This window comes from Nuphar pumila, chromosome 17 (assembly GCF_984573655.1).
Source record: "Nuphar pumila chromosome 17, dmNupPumi1.hap1.1, whole genome shotgun sequence".
NCBI lineage: Eukaryota > Viridiplantae > Streptophyta > Magnoliopsida > Nymphaeales > Nymphaeaceae > Nuphar > Nuphar pumila.
The window spans coordinates 59,578,673-59,600,905 of NC_143265.1; the positions used below are offsets into that span (position 1 = coordinate 59,578,673).

The 22,233-nt window shown below is 37.1% G+C and overlaps 1 long non-coding RNA gene across 1 annotated transcript in view; it reads left to right on the top strand.

Annotated features, from left to right (window-relative positions):
• The window catches only part of LOC149812005 (uncharacterized), a 35,044-nt gene extending 15,897 nt beyond the window's left edge, over positions 1–19,147 (top strand). Inside the window, exon 4 of the long non-coding RNA XR_016428586.1 lies at positions 18,951–19,147. This is a non-coding gene — a long non-coding RNA (uncharacterized LOC149812005). The remainder of the gene's footprint in view (positions 1–18,950) is intronic.
• The last annotated feature ends 3,086 nt before the right edge of the window (positions 19,148–22,233 follow it).

Sequence of the window (22,233 nt, forward strand, 5' to 3'; positions counted from 1 at the left end):
TTTTTTTATTCTTTTTGAGGACCTAAAGGGGCTCCAACATAGAAGTCGTTGGAGCCCCCAACGGTCACAAATGTGACCGTTGGGGGCTCCCAACGACTCTATGGGAGCCCCCTTTTGGCTCTCCTTTTGAGGCCCTTTGGCCCTCCTTTTTCCTCCTCTTCCTCTTGTATAAATAGGGGTGACCCCCTTGTGTATTCTCATCTTGGAGAGCTTCTCTCTCTTTTCAATAAGAGGATTTGTATATTGTTGCCTTCTTAAAAGGCTTGTGCTTGTATTGTCTCTTCGTGGACTTGTGATATTTTCTCTTTTATTCATTGTTGTATGTGCTTGTATGCACTCTTTATATTTCCGCAATATCTCATTACATTCCAATCCCTGCCTCTCTCTCTCTCTCTCTCTTTTTCCTGGCCGGTAGGGACTCGTCCCTGCCGCCTTGGTATCTTCGGCAGGCAGGGGCAAAGCCCTTGCCGCCACCCCCTTTCTTTTCCCTTTCGCAGTAGAGGGGCCAAGCCCTCTCCTTGCTTTCTTAAGTTACAGGGGAGGGACTCGGCCCCCTTTCTGTTTCCCTTATTCGCAAGGGAGGGGCTGAGCCCCTCCCTATCTCCCCCTTTTCTTTCTACGCAGTGGAGGGGTCGAGTCCCTCTCTGTCGCCTCGGTTCGCAGAGGAGGAACTTGGCCCCTCTCTGCTACTTATGTTTACAGGGGAGGGGCTCGGCCCCCTCCCTGTTTCCCTTTTTTTGCAAGGGAGGGGTTGAACCCCTCCCTATCTCTCCTTGCTCTTGTTGAAGCTCGGGTTCAAGCTCTGCATATCAGCTGAGCCCACCCCTCGCTTTTGGCCGCTGCAGGTAGGGCCAGGCTCAGCCTTACCGTCGAGTCCTCTTTTGCCTCCCTTGTGTTAGTTGGCAGGGCCGAGTTTGGCTTGGGTTGCCTACCCTTCGCCTCGACCCTCAACGTTTTCTCTTTGAGTTTTTGCGCATTTACTTACGTTTTATCCTTCACAGCTCGCACGACGGATCCCGCTCGTGCCTCGCGGCCCGATACCTTCGTTACTTACACATGAAGGCAAGCACAACCCCGAGATTGCCCAAGGTAGGGGAAAGTTGCGCAATGGACTTTGGACGAACTGAACTAAGTTTAAACACTTAAAATGCAAATTAAAACAATTATATATATATATATATTTATATTAGTATGCTTTTAAACTCAAGGACGCAGTTTTGCGATCCTTGTCCTTATTATTTTCTGTCATTTACTTTTCACCGTTGCGCTTTAGTGCACATGCTGATTTCCTTTACGTATTTATTTAACTTGATACGCGGTTTTGCGTATCAAGCATCGTTTTTTGTCATTTTTTTTTGCCGCCACGCTTTAGTGCACATGCTGATTTCCTTTACGCATTTATTTAGCTTGATACGCCGTTTTTGTGTATCAAGCATCGCTTTTTGCCATTTACTTTTGCCGCCGTGCTTTAGTGCACAAGGTATTTGCTTTTCTGCATTTACCTGTTTACACATTTGTTTAGCCGAAGTACGGTTTCGTACCTCATGCATTGCTTTGTGCATTTACTTTGCTTATGCTTCTACTGTTGGCACACTTATTTGGCCGAGATACGGTTTTGTACCTCGCGCACCGCTTACGCATTCTTGCGCCCAATGCGCATCTTCACACTTTAAGGATTGTTGTCACCTTGTTGTCTAACTGCTTTGTGCATGGGCTCACATTTCCTTGCTAACTTACACATGTGTAAGTTTAGACTAGAGCGTAATCTATTTCGCTTGTTTGTTTCAAAATGACACGAGCTGCACTTATGCATTTCGGTTTTTAAAAAGGGATTCCTAAAGCGAATCCGTGTTCCAAATGTGTAGTCTTGATGAACTGGTTTTAAAAGTCTTTTGTTGTTGCGAGTTTGCAACCTAGTCTCCCGAATTGACGTATTTTGGGAGAGAGGTTTTTACTACCTCTGTTTGCGTATCCGATATGACTCGGATAACCTCGGTTTTTGGACGGGATTATCTGTCCCTATTAAATGTACACATTTAATTTTCATTTTTTCTTACAAACCGCGGATACTCAAAACAGGCAAAGTTCCCAAATCTCAAGGTAGTTCCTAGTTATGTCTTAACACATAATTTATATTTTAATTATTGGGTTCCACACTTGTTTCTCGATCGATATCCGGGACATCAATAAAAATCCACAACCATTGACGCCACTTTCTTGCTATACCAATAACTACAACTGAGTCAACAATACCACCCCGGCAAAGTAACTGAAAGCACCCTAAAATCGTAGTTGGAAACATGAACCTCACATCGGGTTCTTGGAGACAGCAATTGCACACGGAGTTTTAGTATCCTTACGTCTCCCATGACCGTCATACACGATTCTCATACTATAAAAGAGATATCAAGGAAGAGCATTATTACACTATTTTGGTCTCTTTTATCATTTTAATCAATTACAAGTTCTTTACACAAGAACATGTATTCAAATTCACATTCAATAAAAATTTTGGATCCTTGCCTTAACAATTCAGTATTGTAACTAATTTTGGAAAACCAATAATTTCTAGAGATCATTTTACAATGCATAAATATGAGCAACACATGCTTTTAGCCTACATAGGCTCTACAATGGTTCATGTACAACCACTAATAAATTTCAACAATAATTCATGCCATTGCAAAATTTCAGTGAATATAACACATAGATACACAAATTTATGTTCGCAATTCACGCTCACAACACCAAAAATGAATGTGCATTTGACTAAGCACATGCACATGTATAAAGAAAGCTTGCCGACCCACATACATATACATATACACAAGTTCTATGCCAATCCGAAGCCAGATTGCACACAGGGCAGTGTAAATATGTGCATGTGACAACAATCCTCATGCTTTAACGTGCTTGAAACTGCTGCACGTAAGTGAGCAGCATGATGTATATCGTTCTTGCAATTGTTGCATATATATATATATATGCAGTAATACATATACTATATGCTTATTGTCATTGCATACGTATATGCAACAATACATATCGGCAAAACAACAAACATATCTGTTTCAAACTCATGCACATAATTGGCATATTGCAAACAATCTATTTATGATCAGATTTATGCATATGATCAGCAAACACTAAACTTAGCTACTTATGATCATGTTCATACACATGATGGGCCGACAACAAAATATATATATTTATGATTAGATTCATGCACATGATCAATAGACATACAAAATGTATTTATGATCAGGTTTATGCATATGATCACAAAACTGCAAACATCTATTTAAGATCAGATGATCAACATACTGCAAACTATCTACTTATTATCAGGTTTATGCATGTGATCAACAGACATTCAAACAATCTACTTATTATCAAATTTAGGCATATAATCATGCAAACTATTTACTTATGATCAGGTTTATGCATATGATTAGCAAACATGCAAACGACAAGAGATTGCAAACATATCCATATTTATGATTAGATTCATGCATATGATCAGCAGATATGCAAACATATATTTATGATCAGTTTTATGCATATGATCAACAGACTGCAAAATACATATGTTATGATCAGATTCATGCACATGATCAGTAAACTACAACTATACATGTTTATGATCAGATTCATGCACACGATCAATAGACTGCAACTAGATATATTTATGTTCTGATTCATGCACATGATCAGTAAACTTCAAAATATATATATTTATATTCAGATTCATGCACATGATCAGTAGAATGTAAAATACATATGTTTATGATCAGACATGATCGACAGACTGTAAAATACATATATTTATGATCATATATGATCGGCAGACTGTAAAATACATATATATTTATGTCTCAAACAAAATAGTACCTAGAAAACTCAGTCTATATCGTAATATAAAAAAAATAAACAAGAAGTATTATCAACACGAATATTGTTGGATTAAAACATAGATCTCAAATCTGGTTTTGCAGGAAAAGTAACATGAGTTTTATTTTTAAAAATCACAATTTAGCAAAAACGTGTTTATGTTAAGGAAACCAAAATTTTCTTTTCTTTTAAACTCTAAACCTATTATTGAATTTACTTACACTAGCTCCCTTCCCATCCAGATTTGGGGAGGAACCCGTACCTTGATTCTTGTTCTCACGAAAAACTTAGAGGGAGGAAATGTTGAGGATTCTTCTTCTTCTCTCTCCCTCAACTCACATTTTTTTTCTATATCTTCCTTTCTCTCCCTCTTTCTCTCTCTCTAGAGGATGATTTCTAGAGAGAGAGAGAGAGGTTCTCAACCTCTTTTATAACTTATGAAAAGTCTCTAGAGGGCGTGACACCCCCTTCTAGATGAATGGGGTAGAGTTCTACCCATGGTAGAACTCTACCTCTATTTCAAATCATCTTTTAAATTTTATTATATATATATATATTGGCTCATCTTGTGGAATATTCCATATTAAGGGAGGGGGATGCCCCCTTCTAGAAAACCAGGCAGGGTAGAATTCTACCCTAAGTAGAACTCTACCTCATCCTTACTCCTTAAATTCATATTTTTATTTTTAAAGTTTTAAATTCATTTTAGTTTTAAATTGGCATTGATGGATCAGACCCATGATCCAAATCCATATCCAATCCCAAGTGGATTTCAACCCAGACTGGGTCTTAGTAAATATGGATCTTGGACTGAGTCCAGATCTATATTAACATTGGTCCAACGGAGCGGGTTGAGTCCGATCCAAACCGAAAAGGATAAAAAAATAGCGGTCAATTAATTTAGAAAAATGCATTTTTTAACCAACCGATATCCGATTTCGATAAAATAGATCTCCTACGAGATCTACGTCCCGAAACAGATCTAACTATGGTCTTAGATCAATTCCGCTCCCAACTTTTGAATGATTTAACCTTATTTTCACTCGAATTTTGCTCAAATATAAAGGTTAAAAAGAAATAAATTTGCAATTTTTCTTAACATATATAGATATTGTGAGTGGGCTATGGACCACGTCTAGACCCAGGTTGACGTCTGCCTATATTTAAATATTTTTCATAATTTTGTCATATTAAATATAAATATTAAATTTAAAAATTATATTTTTGAGCTTAAAAATTATGAAAAAATTATAAGATATTACACAATTAGTAGATGATAAAGTAGCAATAGTAAATTAATTAATAGTTAATTGAGAATTTAGACGACAATTAAATAACAAAAACTATTTTTTTATATATCAATTAGGGTTTGAAGGAATTATCGAAATGGTTATTGGATTGATCCAATTCATATAAGATCTGTTGGATTGACCAAATCCATAATGGATATGTTGGATCTGCCGATATGGGTAAGATCTGTCTAGATATATCTAGATGGCCTTGAGGTGTTGCATTTTTCAAGAGACATATGATAAACCATGTAACAAGTTAATAGCAAATCCATATAGGACATATGACAAGCTTAGAGATAAGAAAGTTAGAAGTAAAAGCTACGTGGGACAAGTGTCAAGTTTAAACTAAAGGAGATAATCAAGTGTGAAACCCACTTGGCTAACGACTTAGACAAGTGGATCACCAAGTGAGAAAAAGGCTCTAGAAGCCTCTCTCTCTCTCTCCCTTGGTCGACCTCTCTAGGTGAGGAGGGCGGGGCTCACACCTATGTGATTCTAAAAGAGGTTGGAATCAAGAAGTTTCTCCAAGCTTCTTGACCTTTAGGTGACATAATCTTGGTTATTCAATATCAATGCATCTCAACCCTTCACTTGTCAAAATGAGAAAAAACTCTAATAACTAATTTAATTACAACCCTTCACTTGTCAAGATCCTAAGCATCTCTATAAACAACCTTGGGCTATAAATAACCTCCCTAATCCCTCACTTTTCTCATCTCTCATTTGAAGTAATATTACTCTCTTTCCCAAGCCCTTCTACGATTTTGGTAGAATCTCTCTCCCTCACCCACTCGAATTTGAAGGAGCAATCTTTTTCTGTATTTTATTTATTTTTCAGGAATCTTTCTTAGGTTTGTAGGAAGATTCATCTTTTAAAAAGGTAGGAGTCTTGATCCTTGTATGTATGTAGAGAATTTAAGTATGTTATAATGTAGTAATTAAAGGTTTTCCTTAATTAGCACTCTAATCATTTGGTTGAGTGTTTTATCATGCTTACCAGTTAGTTAACAACTGACTGCTCCACTATTGAGCTGCTAAGGAAGAACAACTCCATTTCATATACATACTAAAGAGTCGAGTCTCTTATCTATGAATTAACCACTTGTTGTAGGAGATCGACCCAAGAGAGGGGCTTGCCCTAATATTCATGTTCTTAATGATACATAGTAAAAACAACAAAATCGTAAGATGAATATTATACTTCTTAGGTAGGAGTACTTTCTATATTGACAAATTGAATTGCATGTATCATACTTAATTGAAATTGAATTACATGTTGGATTGATAATTCATGCAATTCAGATTCAATTCTTATGTTATAATTAAGGGTTTTTTCTAATTGGCACTCTAGTCACTTGATTGCGTGTTGTATTATGCTTAATTGAAATTGAATTACATACATTATAATTAATTCTAAATGAATTGCATATTGGAATGATAATTCATGCAATTTAGATTTAATTTTTATGTTAGAAGTAGGAGATTTTCCTAATTGGTACTCTAGTGACTTGATTGAGTGTTGTATTATGCTTAATTGGAATTAAATTGCACGTATCATGCATAATTGAAATTGAATTTCATGTTGAAATGATAATTCATGTAATTTAGATTCAATTCTTATATTAGAATTATGAGTTTTTCCTAATTGATGTTCTAATCACTTGATTGAGTGTTGTATCATGCTTAATTGAAATTGAAATGCATGTTGGAATAATAATTCATGCAATTTAGATTCAATTCTTATGTTAGAATTATGGTTTTTTCCTAATTGACACTCTAATAACTTCATTGAGTATTGTATCATGCTTAATTAAAATTGAATTGCGCGTATCATGCTTAATTGAAATGGAATTGCATGTTTGAATGATAATTCATGCAATTTAGATTGTAAATGATTATACTTGTTTACTCTTCAAGTATTCATATTCAACTGAAAAAATTACCTGTTGAGATCACCACCATATATGGCAATATTATTGCATGGGCTAGGAGGTGCAACAATATAATGGACACCTTGTCAAACTTAGCAAAAGTCGTGACACACCAAGTTGTAGCCATGTAGATTTCGGGGGACTACTTGCAGCAAGTTGCCTGAGATTGGCCCAACGTATGTGGTGGGATCACTTACTAGCATTTCATGGATATGAATCCTCCTATTTTTTACTGAAAGGATTGACCTTAAAGCAGTCGAGACATGGATAGAGAGATCAATAAGATCTTTCGTGTTCTGGAAGTTCCCAACGATAATGTCAACTTCGAGACATATCTGCTGAAGGATGCAGAACGCTGGTTGGCAACCGTGTACGAAGTGAAGTTCCAAAGCAGACTAGTCACATGGAAGCAGTTTGTCAGGGTCTTCTATGCAACATATTTTTTGAAGCACGAGAGAAACCAGAAAATGTAATTCTTGCACATGCAACAAGGTGGGAGCACTCTGGTGGAATACATCATAAAGTTTTGCAGTTTAGAAAGATATTGCTCGAACGCCTACACGACAGGAAGAGCGGGCGATGAAATTTGCACGGAGTCGAAAACTGACCTTAAAGTTGAAGGTCTACACCCGTGGACCCAAGTCACTCGACGAGGCTATCGCGATGGCAACATTACTGGATGGTGACTGAGCAAAATCCTAGAAGACAACAATCCTAATTCATGCATCAATTTGGTGGTCAGAGGAGCTGGCCTAAGAAGAACCACTGGGGAGAAAAGTTCGTTTCTCCTGCCAAGAGGCAGAAACAAAAACAGCAAGAAGGAGCTTAGCCCCAACAACGACTGAGCCAGGATTGTCCGAAATGTCATCGCAATCACGTTGGACACCTATGTCCCTGAGAGACCAGAGCTTGTCTCTATTGCGGGAAAATGGGGCATTACATCAAGTATTGCCTCAAAAAGCAGGCATATGAGTGGGAATCAGGGTGGCTGCAACAACAATAGCAACAACCTTAGTAGCACAAAATCAAGTTGATTAGAAGAAGGTGGCAGGACGAGTTTACGCTATCACTGCCGAGCAATTGCAAAAAGGTGATTTGGTGTAAAGTATCGTACTAGTCGCTGATGAAGTGGCCCTTGTCTTGTTTTATTGTGATTCAACCCATTCATTTTAATTGATGAAATTTCGTCAAACAATTGAATGTACATATTGAGTCATTGAACCATGCATTAGAAGTTTACAACCTGGTAGGACAACTCTTTGTGTGTGACATGTATAGGGATGGCAGTGGACCTGGGGAAACAGAGCCTTGCCCCGCCTCGCCCCGTTTGGACCGGGGATGGAGGATATGAAACAGGGATGGCAGTTAAAATCAAAACCCATGCGGGGATGGAGGCGGCGATCGACTTACGCTTTCCCCCACCCCGTCCAGTCCCTAATCCTTCTTTAGGGATGGCAATGGATTTAGGGGAAATGGGGCCTCACCCCGCCTCACCCCGTTTGGACTGGGGATGGAGGTTAAAATCAAAATCCGTGCGGGGAGGGCGGGATTTTGAGATGGGGCAGAGGTGGAGAGATTGTCCCCCGCCCTGGTCCACTGCCATCCCTACATATGTACCAAACATAGATGTCATGTTGGGTGGGCAAAGTATGCGTGCAGACTTAATCCTACTTGATATAATGGAGTATGACATCATATTCGACATGGATTGGATTGGCTATATGAGTATTATGTTTGGGTACTATGTAAAAAAGGAAAGGTAGTATTGATCTCACTCAGAGTTTTTAAAGTGGAATTCAAACTTTCAAGACCTGTTTTGAAGGGCCGAATTATTTTTACAATAAAGGCTTAAAAGTATTTAGAAAAAGGTTGAATTGCATTTCTGGTCAGTGTAACCTCTGTAGATCCTACTACCCCATCGATGGAAGAGTTTGATATAGTCCATGAGTTTTTGAACGTATTTTGGTGGAATTGTCAGGACTTCCTCCACGTCGAGAATGGAGTTTAGTATCGAACTATTGCCTGAAACTACACTAATTTTCAAGGTACCTTACCGAATGACACCATATGAACTCGAGGAGTTAAAGAAGCAACTTCAAGAGCTGATGGATCGAGGATTCATTTGACCAAGTGTATCGCTTTGGGGAGCACCAATATTGTTCGTAGAGAAGAAAGATGCCTCATTGAGGTTATACATTTATTATAGAATGCTTAACCAGACCACTATTAAGAATACACACCCCTTGCCACATATCGAGGACTTGTTCGACCAAATATAAAAGGTGAAAGTATTATAAAAAATAGACCTTAGATCTGAGTACCATCAACTAAGAATTAAGAATGATGATATTCCAAAAACAGTTTTTCGAACAAGATATGGGCATTATGAGTTCATAGTAATGCCTTTCAAACTCATTAATGTGCCTACAAATTTATGGTTTTAATGAATCAGATCTTAACCCTACGTGGATTAATTTGTGATTGTTTTCATTGATGATATATTGATTTATTTTGAGAATATGGAGCAACATCGTGATCATTTGAGGACAGTATTGGTAGTTCTTAGGAAGCAACAACTATTTGCTAAACTCTTGAAGTGCAAGTTTTAGATCGAGGAGGTCATGTTCTTAGGACAGGATTTTTCTCATAGTTTTAGTGGTAAATCTTTGAATGAAGGGAAATTGGTAGCATTGCTTGGTGTTGTGACCCGTTTTTTCACATAGTTGTCTAGTTACCTTGGGTAGATCTCCCTGATAACTGCTATCATTGAATCTACCACCAGCATTGCTTCTGCCTTGACCTTTGCAACCTCTGTTATTCTTTGTATATAGTCACGGTTCTGATTTTCAGTAGGCTGTCTCAAAGAAACATTGGCACTGTTACTCATTTGATCAGCATCTCGAGTGTTGAGATCATTTATTTGAGCTTCTTGAATCAAAAGTAACCCATGCAGCTGATTTGAGAGAAATAGGTTCTCTACGCGTTTCCATAGTAGACCTAAAAGCATTACACTCGTGGAATACCTCTTAGCAACTGCAACACAAGGACTTCTTCATCAACTAGTTTTGATGCAACCACCAGTTGATGGGCTATGGATTTAACCTTCTGAACGAATTCATGTATTGACTTATTACCATTTTGAGGTTCTGTAGTTGGGACTTAACTACAAATATGGGACCTTGATTGGGCAGCATAAGAAAGCTTAAGGGTTGTCCACATGTCATATGACATATCTAAGACAACCGTTTGGTTGTGCACGGATTCTGTCAAGGAGGATAGAATCGAACTGAGAAGCAATTGATCATGTTTAAGTCAATCGACATAACTTGGATTTAGCTCTGTAGATGAGCCTTCTTTGAACATGGGTGAGGCTAATATACTCCCATCAACATACCACATCAAATAAATGTGAGGATCACAGGCTTGAACGGGTGATTCCCACAACAGATAGTTCTCAATAGTAAGTTTGATAGAAAGAAAATGATGAACATTGGTAGGTATCTGATTCGTATTCTCTCCTGCCATTGATCTTGAGGGAGAAAGAACCACCTCTGAACTGAGTAACAAGAGCCAGTAGCTTTGGCTCTGATACCATAAACAATTTTGATGTTCACACAAAACATTACGGCACAAGGCGATAGCAACAGAATATTGATAACCACACAAGGTGATGTTCTCACGAGAACAAAAAACCATAATCACACAAGGCAATAAGAGCAGAATATTGGTAACCGTATAGGGAAATGAAAATACAAAATTGATGCCCACATAAGAAGATTTATGTGGTTCAGTTGTTAAGACCTACATCCACAAATGAACTCTCACTTCCTCTATGAATTGCTAGGAGAAGAGAGGTGATCCATTATTAGATTCACGTTATAAAATTACAAGGCCTTAGAATCCCATAATTTTTGGGGTTTACAATTTTACTCTTATCTCCTAATATCAACTTTTCATAATTAAGAGACGTATATGGCCTTTCACAAGTTCTTGATGCATACTTGTCCTCAAGCTTTCCTTGTTCACACTAAGAAAGAACATCTCCCTTATCAAGGAAGCTATTTCCCTTGGTTTCCAACTTCATATTTTCTTCTTTGGATCGGCTTTTATAGGGGTCCGCATAGAACTTTTCCAAATGACTTGTCTCTCTAACACCCCCTCTTAAAAGGGCAGCGAACACAGAACCATACCTCGAGAAAAGTTACATTGGCAACTCAAAATCATGAGAAAGCTTCTCATGATTTTGAGTCAGTTTTGCAAATGGCTAGCAAACATGCCCTAAACTCTAAGACCAAAATCAGAAGACTACTCTTAGGAGACACCACTGCATGCAGCAGCTCCAACCAAAATAAAAGCAGAAAAAATCCAGCAGCCATCTATCCAAAAGATTGCTGCATGGTGCAAGGCTTGAACCCACCCAATGATCTCAGCTCAAGACACCATGCCCACTTTCACATTCATGGCTCAGAAGCTTCTATCATGCAATAAAGGCACTTGTATTCAAGAATGAGCTGTGAGATATGTTTATACTCTTATCACCTCATCCTATTTCACAAAAATAGGATAGGATGTGATATATTTTTTAGTTTATGCAAAGAGAGGGTAATTGTACCCTGGAAAAAGAAAAAGTTTTCTTTTCTTTTATAGCCAACAATGATTCAACATGATTCATTTGCTAGGAATCAACGGTTGGATCATGTTTTTTTAATAAAAAACTTAATTTTTGGATGCTTGAATATTTACAAAAAATGATTTTCAAGCATCAAAAAATCCTGTTTATGCATAGAAATCGGACGTTTCAAGACTAGTTCCTTTAAAACCAAGCATGTAGATGTTATCAGTATGGTCAGGTTCAAGAAAAAAAGCAAGCAAACCTATGGAAATCTTGGTTCACACTCTAGTTCTCAAATTTCCAATTCTCATATTCTAGTGGCCTGCAGATGGAAGAATGCTTCTGGGGGCAAAAATCTAGAATTTAGTGGCTAGCGGCGGCTGATTAGAATACCTCAGTTTTACATGCCAAGGTCAAACGATTTGCAAAGGAATCATAACAAATACTTTGAAAAGAATAGTGGTTGGAAGGTGGAAAGAGGTATGGCTCAGGAAGTTCATACTTTTTTAGTGATTTATTTTTTTGGGGGTGTGTTGGATCCAAGTGTCTCTTATAGTGATAACTTATTTCTTATGTCTCCAATTCCATATAATGAATTTGCACATGCAGATTTTTTGATGAAGAGTGATTGTGCTGCAAGACCTGATGGGTTCCCAGTGGATTTTTTCAAAGCCCTCTGGGACATTATTGGACAAGATATTTGTGCTGCAGTAAAAGATTTTTTTGATATTTGTAGGATCAATGCTAACCATATTACTCTCATTCCAAAAGTGGTTGGAGTAGTCAAGTTAAAAGATTTTTGACCAATCAGCCTTTATAGTGTTATTTACAAGATCATTACTATGGCGATGGTAAACGGTATGAGGCTGATACTGCATAAGAATATTTCAGAAAATCGAAGAGCTTTTCTGATGGGGAGATCAATTCAGGACAGCATTGTGATAGCTCATGAGCTTGTCCACTCTATGGAGAAAAGCTCCAAGACCATTTTATTTAAATCTGATCTTACAAGAGCCCATGACAGTGAATTGGAGATTTCTGAGGAACTCAGTTATTCTGTTTGGTTTACATCCTGTTTGGATAGAGATGATAATGATGTGTGTCAACTCCTACTTTTGCACTTTTGATTAATGGTGATTCTAGTGAGACTTTTTGGAGTACTCGAGGAATTCGTCAACGGGACCTCAATCTCCATATTTATTTCTTATTGTAATGTTGAGGCTGACTCGTAGATTGTTTTAAGCAGAGAGGGCGAGAGAGTTCTTATTGTGCTTGTCTCGGTGCATGCTTTTCATTGGAGCCATAGTTTCTGCCTGATGATGCACTGTTCTTTGTCCATGATTCTAAGAGGTTATTGGAAAATTTCACAGATATTCTTGATCACTTTGAATGTTTTTCAGGCCTAGTGGTTAGCAAAGAAAAATCTACTTTCATCCCGCTTAATCTCTCTGTTAGTAGAATTTTATGTCTGCGTGCTGTTTGGATGGAATTTAGGTCACCTTCCATTTAGATATTTTTTAGTGCCCATTTTTACTGGGTGTCTCACATTGTCTTTATGCAACTCATTGACCTCAAGTTCGAAAATAGTCTTGATAACTGGAATAGTAAGTTGCTTTGGATGGTGGTCTGGTTGGTTTTGATAAAATCAATTCTTTCTTATTATCCAATCTATTGGATGACATGTTTTCGATTGCCAGAATTAGTGGTAAATAAGTTGGATTGCATGATGAACAACTTTTTCTGGAATGATTCAGAATTTAATCACCATCGCCACTTGTTATCTTAAAGTTCGCAAACCAGTCACAGCAGGTGGTTTGGGTGTGAAATATATTGCAAAGATGAATTATGATCTTATTTCTAAGATGGCTTGGAAGTTAGCTGCAAAGACGCCCACTCCTTGGCTATGTCTTATTATGATTAAGTATAGAAGGGTAGGTTCAATCTGGTTGCAATGGACAAGTGATGATGTTTTGTGGGGTTGGAAAGGCCTCGTTTCGAGCATGGAGATTCTAAAGTTAGGTGCAAAGTGGAAAATTGGTGCTCTTTAGTGGATTTCTAGTATGACCCCTGGTGTGGTAAGTTTTCTCTATGTTCTATGCTGGAAGTGCAACCACCTATTTTTCAATTGAATCAAATGCAGGATGTCAAAGTGAAGGACGCTATTAGTGAGGTACATGACACAGTGTGTTTTGACTGGCTGTCTTGTGCAGGATTTCTCCCCTCAACAATTGGAGTATCTCAGTAAATTTCTGATCTCTGGTCCAATGAGGGTAATAATTTCCGTGTTTCGGCTTATTCTGCTCAAGAGTTTTCTGCACTATCGGTTTATTTTGGATTGATTTTGCCCATAATTCTTCTGATTTTTTTTTGGGATTCCAGCTTTCCATCATTTTTGTTGATGGTGTAGACTTGATTTTTGGGAGAATAATTTTTCTTGCATCCCCCATCTTTGTTTTCTCCTTGCTTGATTATTATTCCCTCATACAGACCCCTCTTAATGCCAATTTCAATCCATTCCACTCTCCCCAGGAGTTCTTCAAAATTATTGGCTTGTATTGTACTGATTAAACTTTTCGGTGGTTGAGCAAAATTATTTAAAATAATTGTTAAAGCATTCTTTTCCAAAATGAGCTCAGCCATTTTGTTGTATACTGACCTCCATCGTTGCATGAAGTCTGAAGCAGTCTCATCTGAAGCTCATAAAAATTACTAATTGTCAAGAGAGATTAGACATTGTATTGAAAATGCTCAATAAACTAATTCACCAAGTCATCAAATTTTTGAGGGTTTAGTGGAGAACCATGCAAGAACATCCCCCTCTAGGCTTTTGGGAAACAATTGGATCATGACTATGTCATTATTATGTTAGTCAATACAAACATTGTCATGTGATTGTAGGGCTCTCCTATTTCATTGAACTCTAACTTTTTGAGAGCATTTTTCATTGCTTCTGTCTCCATGGAAGAAATCTTTGACAGTGAAGGTCTTCTTTGGCTCTTGACCCTTAACTTGAAGATTCAAATTCTTAATTAAAGTGAATTCCCAAGATCCCTCATTTTTTTGCTTTATTTCCTCCAATTCTTCATCTTTCTTTTTGTATTTTGGATGAGACTTTTTCTTGGTTTCCTCTTCATCTGAACTTTTCTTCCCTTTTATCTTGGTTTTCCTTTTGCCTTCATTTGAGGCCAATAAAATCCCTCCATACTTCAAATGGACCGATAACACTAGTAGTGGCGGGCTCTACCACCCACTAGATATCTTTTGGAGACAAAGATCTTGTATTCCTTTAATAAACTCCAATGAGCCACTCCCTATTGGACACTACCTTTTTCATTGATTATGAAAAAGGGCCATTTGATTTCTCATGACTAAGTCAATTAGGCTGATAAATCCCAATGATAAGCCAAATAAGCTGATTACTCTATTCAAAAGGAGCCCGTAAACCCCAATAAGATTGTCCAGGGTCGATATACCATCCGACCATCATGCTACTTACACTTATGTGAATGGACATTTTAAAACACAAATATTTTGATTCAATAGGTAATATTCTTTTTGAACCAAAGTTTTTTAAATCATTTGAAATAGAACTTAGATTTGGTTTTTAATGTTGATTCTGATTTTCTGGTTAACACTTTCAAATAGACTAAAAAAAAGAAAATATTAAACTAACCAAGACTTTTGCGTGCAATTAAAAAGATAATCGAATCCATAAGGGTTGTAGTTAATTATTTATAAAGCAATTTATAAAAAATCATGATGAATTTTCAAAATAATTTAGAAAACTAGTTTATCTTAGAAGTTGCTAATATGCATTTAATAATAGTAAAATTTATGTTTTATAAAAATCAATAATTTAAGAAGGATATAGAAGATGAGCTCTTCATTATTAATTTCTAATTAATTTCTTAAGCAAACACTAGCTTTTAAAACATGTAAAGTAGAAGTAATCTAAATTCAGAAGCTTTAGCTAAAATCATCTACATAGAAGGAAATTTTCATATAACAGGCTTAATTACAATTATATCCAATATGAAACTCATTTCTGAAAAATCTAACTTAAACATGGAACTATGACTAGTTACAAGAAAATAATTGATGACCAACTAAATCCTAATTATCCAACTATAACTTATTTTCAAACTTAACTCAAGGAAAATATCTCTATGTATAGAAAGGCATAACTACATATTTACAAATCCCAATTAACAAAATTCCCAACCTCTAACTATCAAAACAATAATTATCTAAATATAATGCTAATTTAAGAAAGCCTAATTAATAAAAATATAACCTTGAACTACATTTCTATCTCTTTCTCTCTTTATGGACTGCCTCTAAGTCTCTCATCCTTTTTTCTGCATCACAAATGATGGGGAAGAGTGTATCCCTCCCTCCCTATTTATAGTTTTTTAGCCCCACTAGGGTTTTGACACCTAATGTGCTAAGTGTTATCTTGGTATTTGGTCTAATCATGTTCATAGATACTCGACTACTTAAAGGAGTCCCCATTTTATTTATTTTGATTCTTGTGTTGACACTTAATGGGCTGAGGTGTCAACTGTACTTGACACCCAGCTACTTGGGGTGTATTTTCATAATGTTCCCATATGGTGGGTTAGAGTATTTGGGCTGAACCTTATCCAAATAAAAAATGGCACACCTATATCCATACCCTACTCAAAATGATACTCAAATACATATCCATTCCGGCCCTTTGCTATTTTCCCTTTATCTCTCTCTCTTATAATACATGGACAACTATGACCATGACCATGTTGCTGACTTTCATAGGTGACCTAAGTTTGACTTTTACAAAAGACCTAGAATATTTGTTTTTTATAATTTTTAAACAATTATGGCCATGGTTTGACTTTTTAAGGGAACCCAAGCTTGACTTTTACTGATAACTTAGAATACCTGTCCCCCCTATTTCTTTGACAATCATGACCATGGTTCGACTTTACATGTGATTTAATTAGTATATTACACTTGTTCTACCTATTGAGGGATAGACATAGGATAGATCCTAGAATTAAGTGGTGGGCACTGAAAGGAGCTAAACAAGGAATGTTTGTAGAGCAGGTAGTTAAGGAAGTTGATTGGTGTCTCGAGGAGGATTTAGAATCAATGTGGAATAAGATAGCGGGTGGTATGAGAAAGGTAGCTAAGGAGGTATTGGGTGAGTCTAAAGGCGGTGCACCACTAGGTAAGGATACATCATGGTGGAATGAGGATGTCAAATTAGCTATTAAGGTTAAAAGAGAGTGTTATAGAAATCTAAGTAAGAGTCGTGATAATGAGAATTTGGAGAAGTATATGATAGCAAAGAAGGAAGCTAAAAAAGTTGTTCGAAACGCGAGGGCTAAGGTATATAAGGAGGTTTATGACAAGTTGGATACCAAAGAAGGCGAGAAGGATATTTATAGGCTTGCAAAGATGAGAGATAGGAAATCGAAGGATTTGGGTATGGTTAGATGTATCAAAGATGAAACGCAAAGGGTTTTAGTCAAAGATGAGGAGATTAAGGAGAGATGGAAAGATTATTTTGATAAGCTATTTAATGATAGTCATGCTCAAGATCTTGGAGACTTCTCCATTCCTTTTCATGAGATAAATCGTGACTTCATGCGCAAGATTCAAAAGAAAGAAATTGCAGAGGCTTTGAAGAAAATGAAATCAAGAAGGGCAGTTGGCCCAGATGGTATACCTATCGAGGCTTGGAAATGCTTGGGAGAGAAAGGTTTAGAATGGTTGACAAATCTTTTTAACTTGATTTGGCGAACAAATAAGATGCCTAATGAGTGGAGGAAGAGTACTTTGGTGCCTTTATATAAGAATAAGGGTGATATACAAGATTGCACAAACTATCGTGGTATAAAACTCATGAGTCATACTATGAAACTCTGGGAGAGGGTGATTGAGTCTAGGTTGAGGAAGGTTGTCATGATATCGGAGAATCAATTTGGTTTTATGCCTGGAAGATCAACTATGGAAGCTATACATCTTCTTAGACAACTTATTGAAAGATATAGAGAGAGGAACAAAGATTTGCATATGGTTTTTATTGATTTAGAGAAGGCATACGATAGAGTACCTAGGGACGTTCTCTGGTGGACAATGATGAAGAAAGGTGTTTCTCTCAAGTACATTAGTATAATTAAAGATATGTATGAAGGAGTAGTAACCAATGTCCGCACTTGTGGAGGGGTGTCAACCAATTTTCCGATAACGGTTGGGTTACATCAAGGATCTGCTTTAAGCCCTTTCCTATTTGCGATAGTGATGGATGAGCTTACGAGATCAATTCAAGAAAATGTACCGTGGTGTATGTTGTTTGCTGATGATATTGTTTTGATTGATGAGTCTAGAGCTGGGGTTAATGCTAAGTTAGAATTATGGAGACAGACATTGGAAGCTAGAGGTTTTAAGTTGAGTAAGAGTAAGACTGAATATATGGAATGTCGGTTTAGTAAGCAACGAAGTAGTGATGGGAGTGTAGTGAAGCTTGGTGAGCAAGATATACCGGTGAATGATTATTTCAAATATTTGGGATCCATCATTCAAAAGTATGGAGAAATTGATGGAGATGTAAATCATAGGATAAAGGTTGGGTGGATGAAATGGAAAAGTGCTACTGGAGTGCTGTGCGATCGTAGAATGCCATTGCGGTTGAAGGGAAAGTTTTATAGGACGACTATTAGACCCGCTTTACTATATGGTACGGAATGTTGGGCTGCCAAGAGACATCATATTCAAAAAATGAGTGTAGCTGAGATGCGGATGCTTAGATGGATGTGTGGAAATACAATAAAAGATAAGATTCGGAACGAAGAGATACGTAAGAAGGTAGGTGTTGCACCCATTGAAAATAAGATGCGAGAGAATCGTTTACGGTGGTTTGGACATATTCGGCGAAGGCCTAATGATGCTCCAGTTAGAAGGTTGGAGAAATGGGAAAATATATTAGTTAAAAGAGGTCGGGGTAGGCCTAGGAAGACTTGGATGGAGATGATAGGAAAGGATATGAATGCTTTGAACCTCACCGAGGACATGGCGTTGGATAGAAATGATTGGAGGAAAAGGATTCATGTGGAAGACCCAAAATGAATTTCTTTTTTGGTTCATATCGCTGACCCCAATTGTTTTGGGATGAAGGCGTAGTTGTTGTTGTTGTTTTTGTTGCATGTATACATTTGATTGCCTGTATTTTTTGGTTTTTAGGTGCATAAACATGGGCATATCTTTGTCCCTTGTCATTTATTGGAGTGTCAGGTGTCATTTGAAATATCAGAGAGATGGCTTTCTCTATTCTTTCTAGAGTTTCGTTAGATTCTATTTTTATTTGGCGTGAAACGATAGTGACCAGTTTGTTGTTTGTTTCTGGATTGCAAAAAAAGTTTCTACAATTGTCCACTTTTTGTAAACGGAATCCAACAATTATCCACTACAATCCAATGATTTTAGCGACGAATGAACTTTGTTTCATAGCTTGATAACTTTCATTTTTTAGCATTTTCTGTGATTCCTTCTTAATGTGGTGTGAAATCTATTCCCAATTTGGAAAACATGTTTCGATCTAGGAAAGTCCTATAATGGGCCCACTTTCCTAAGATCAACTTTGATCCACAACTTTCTTTAGTCGTGAAAGGAAAGTTTTCATTCAAAAACTAATTTCCTTTTTTAAAATCCTTGGTCTAAAAAAAAGTTGTGTGCTACTTGCCTTTCTGGCATTTTAGAAATTTATCAAAGAAATCACTTGAGAATTTAGAAACACTTGTTTGAAAATCACATGACACGTAGTATTTAAGGAAAGTTAAACTTCTAATAGGTTGGGTTTACATTTTGATTGAGGCCTTGCTTGCTTTGTCTATATTCTTTCTTGATTTATTCTCAATCTCTTGACTTTGATTGTAGAGCCTCTTGTTTTTTGTGTGTGGATTTTTTAAAACCCTATCTAATTCCCATTATTTGGATCTTTAAGTCCCCCCACCCATACTATTGGAAGTGGACCAAGTCCGATCTCTATTCACACGTATTGTAGACATAAGCTTTAGTATATCTGTGGTAGACATGAAAGAGAGCTTTAACCCAGTAGAACTCAAGAAGTGACCTCAATCAATTCATCGAGCATTTGAGGCGACCTAGGAAGTTCATTTTTAAAATCCAATCTTGTGTGCAAAATGAATTGTTTGGACTCTTGCTTGTGTTAGAGACCCATACGGAGGTCTAAGGATTCGAAGAAAGATCCCAAAAAAAATCTACCCAAGAATCCTACCCATAAAAGACAGATTTGAATGTGAGTCATTTGGATCAAAAACCCAAAGGTGCGACTGGTAGACCTGCTCAAACTGGACATGGCATGTCACTAGGCTCCAATTAGCTGCCATGGGAAAAAATACCCAAGATCTAGTAGATGATTCAAATAGTCCAAGGGTACTAGAGTTACCATCTCAATCAAATGAAAACCTGGATCATTCGAAAGGTGTAGAGATAGATCCTGAAGAAGATGGTTCATGAGACCCATTTTGTCACACAACCCTCTCATAAGGAAAATGCCGTTATGTTCGTGTCCACAAGCAAGCCAACTTATCAGGATCTGTAAGATAAGAACACTGCTCTAAGGATGATGATCCAATGGAAATTCATGGAGAATGAGTCTAAACTCCAAACCCTTCAACAAAAACAACAGGCATATCAAAAGTAGATTAGAAAGAGCGCCCCCCTAGTTTAGGTTATTCATTAGCCAGAAAGTCTAGTCCAGTCTAGTCCCCCGGGTTCGTATCCAAGCACCCCAATCCAATGATCATGATGATCGGGTCGTCAGCTTTGAAGTGCCAAAGGGGAAAGGTCGAGATTTTATCTTATATGGGGAAAATGAAACTCTAGCACTGCTTAAGAAGTTTATCAAGTTCAATGGATCAAGAAATTTGAAAAACCACCTGACATTGTATCTAAATGTGAGGACTATATGAAAAATCATCAGGTCATGATCTATTGGTTCCCAAGAAGTTTGGTGAGGTAAGCCGTAGCCTATTTATCAACCTTGGATATCTCGATGTTGATAGAGAGATTTAGATACATTGTTGATGTCTTGCCAAAAATAAGCTAACTCTATGACTTGGTAGAAAAAAAATAAAGATGGTCTAGGCTTCATAAATAGGTAGAAGCACCTAAGAAGTTTATCAAATTCAATGGATTAGAAAATCTCAACAACCACATGACATTTTATCTGAAATAGTGTGAAGACTACTAAAACAATATCTCTTAGTTTCCAATAAGGGACCTCAAGCAACATTGCTTAAGAAGTTCATCAAGTTCAATGGATGCTGAAACCCACATGACACTGTATCTAAATGAGTGCGAGAACTACCAAAACAATTATTGGGTCTTGATTAAAGAAATTTGGTGGGAGAAGCCTTGCCTTGCTTCTCAACCTTGGATATTCATCAAACAAGGGACTTTAATTTTCTAATGAACATGTTCACAAAATGATTTTGATACAATGTTTATGAGCTAACTCTATGACCTCAAGTAGAAAAAAGCTAAAGACATCTAAGACTTCATAAATAAGTAGAGGTCGGTTGGTATATCACCTCTTATATTCCTACTGTTATATTTCTCTCTATTTTCCAAGTCTATGACCCATCTATATTTCTCTCTATTTTTCAAGTCTATGAGCTTTCTTATTTTATATTTTAAAGTGAATTTAGATCAACCTTGACAAAGAGCTGAGTTGCTGCTAAGTAATGCAAAGCGCACCCCACCTATGCTGCCCTCACTCTTCTCTTTTTTGTAACATTTTCCATGGCAAGCATTCATTCAAATGATGAGAATTTTCATTCCCAAAAATTAGCAAGGGGCAGTTGTTTTTTTAAAGGTCGTTTGATATATTTTTTTGGATTTAGACCATCATTCATATGGAATTTCATAAATTGTTTCATGATAAGATTCATCATGTCCTTATGTCATATGCATCATGGTCATTCATGAGTGTCATCTCTTTTTTTCCGAAGTAAACTTTAGGAGGGCCCTGAATTCTATTAATATGCTAATATGAAATTACAATTGGTCACCCATAAAGGTAGCGAATCTGGTGTCACATGCAAAAAATAGATGAATATGACCCATAGCCAAAAGAGGGCCCTTACAAGAAACATTATCTACACGGAATCTAAGGGAGAGAGACAATGCGGAAGATGAGTTTCCACGACCCTCACGTGCAGCTGAAACTAAATTGCCCCATCTCTTACTATTATACATCACCTGCACTCGAGTCCCCACTGAGAATTCACTGAAATAATGACAGCAATCTTCCTCCTAAGGCTTATGCGTTTTTTTATTCCTCTAATGAAGAAATTTCTCTTTGAATTATAAGCTGCAAAAGATACAAGATCATGCCCTCTAAACATAGCAGAACCAAATCTGAAAAACACCAAGAGTGGCTCACTCACACAAAACGGTTCTGCCACTGAGCCACCACCAGCAAATAGTCTCACCGTTGAAG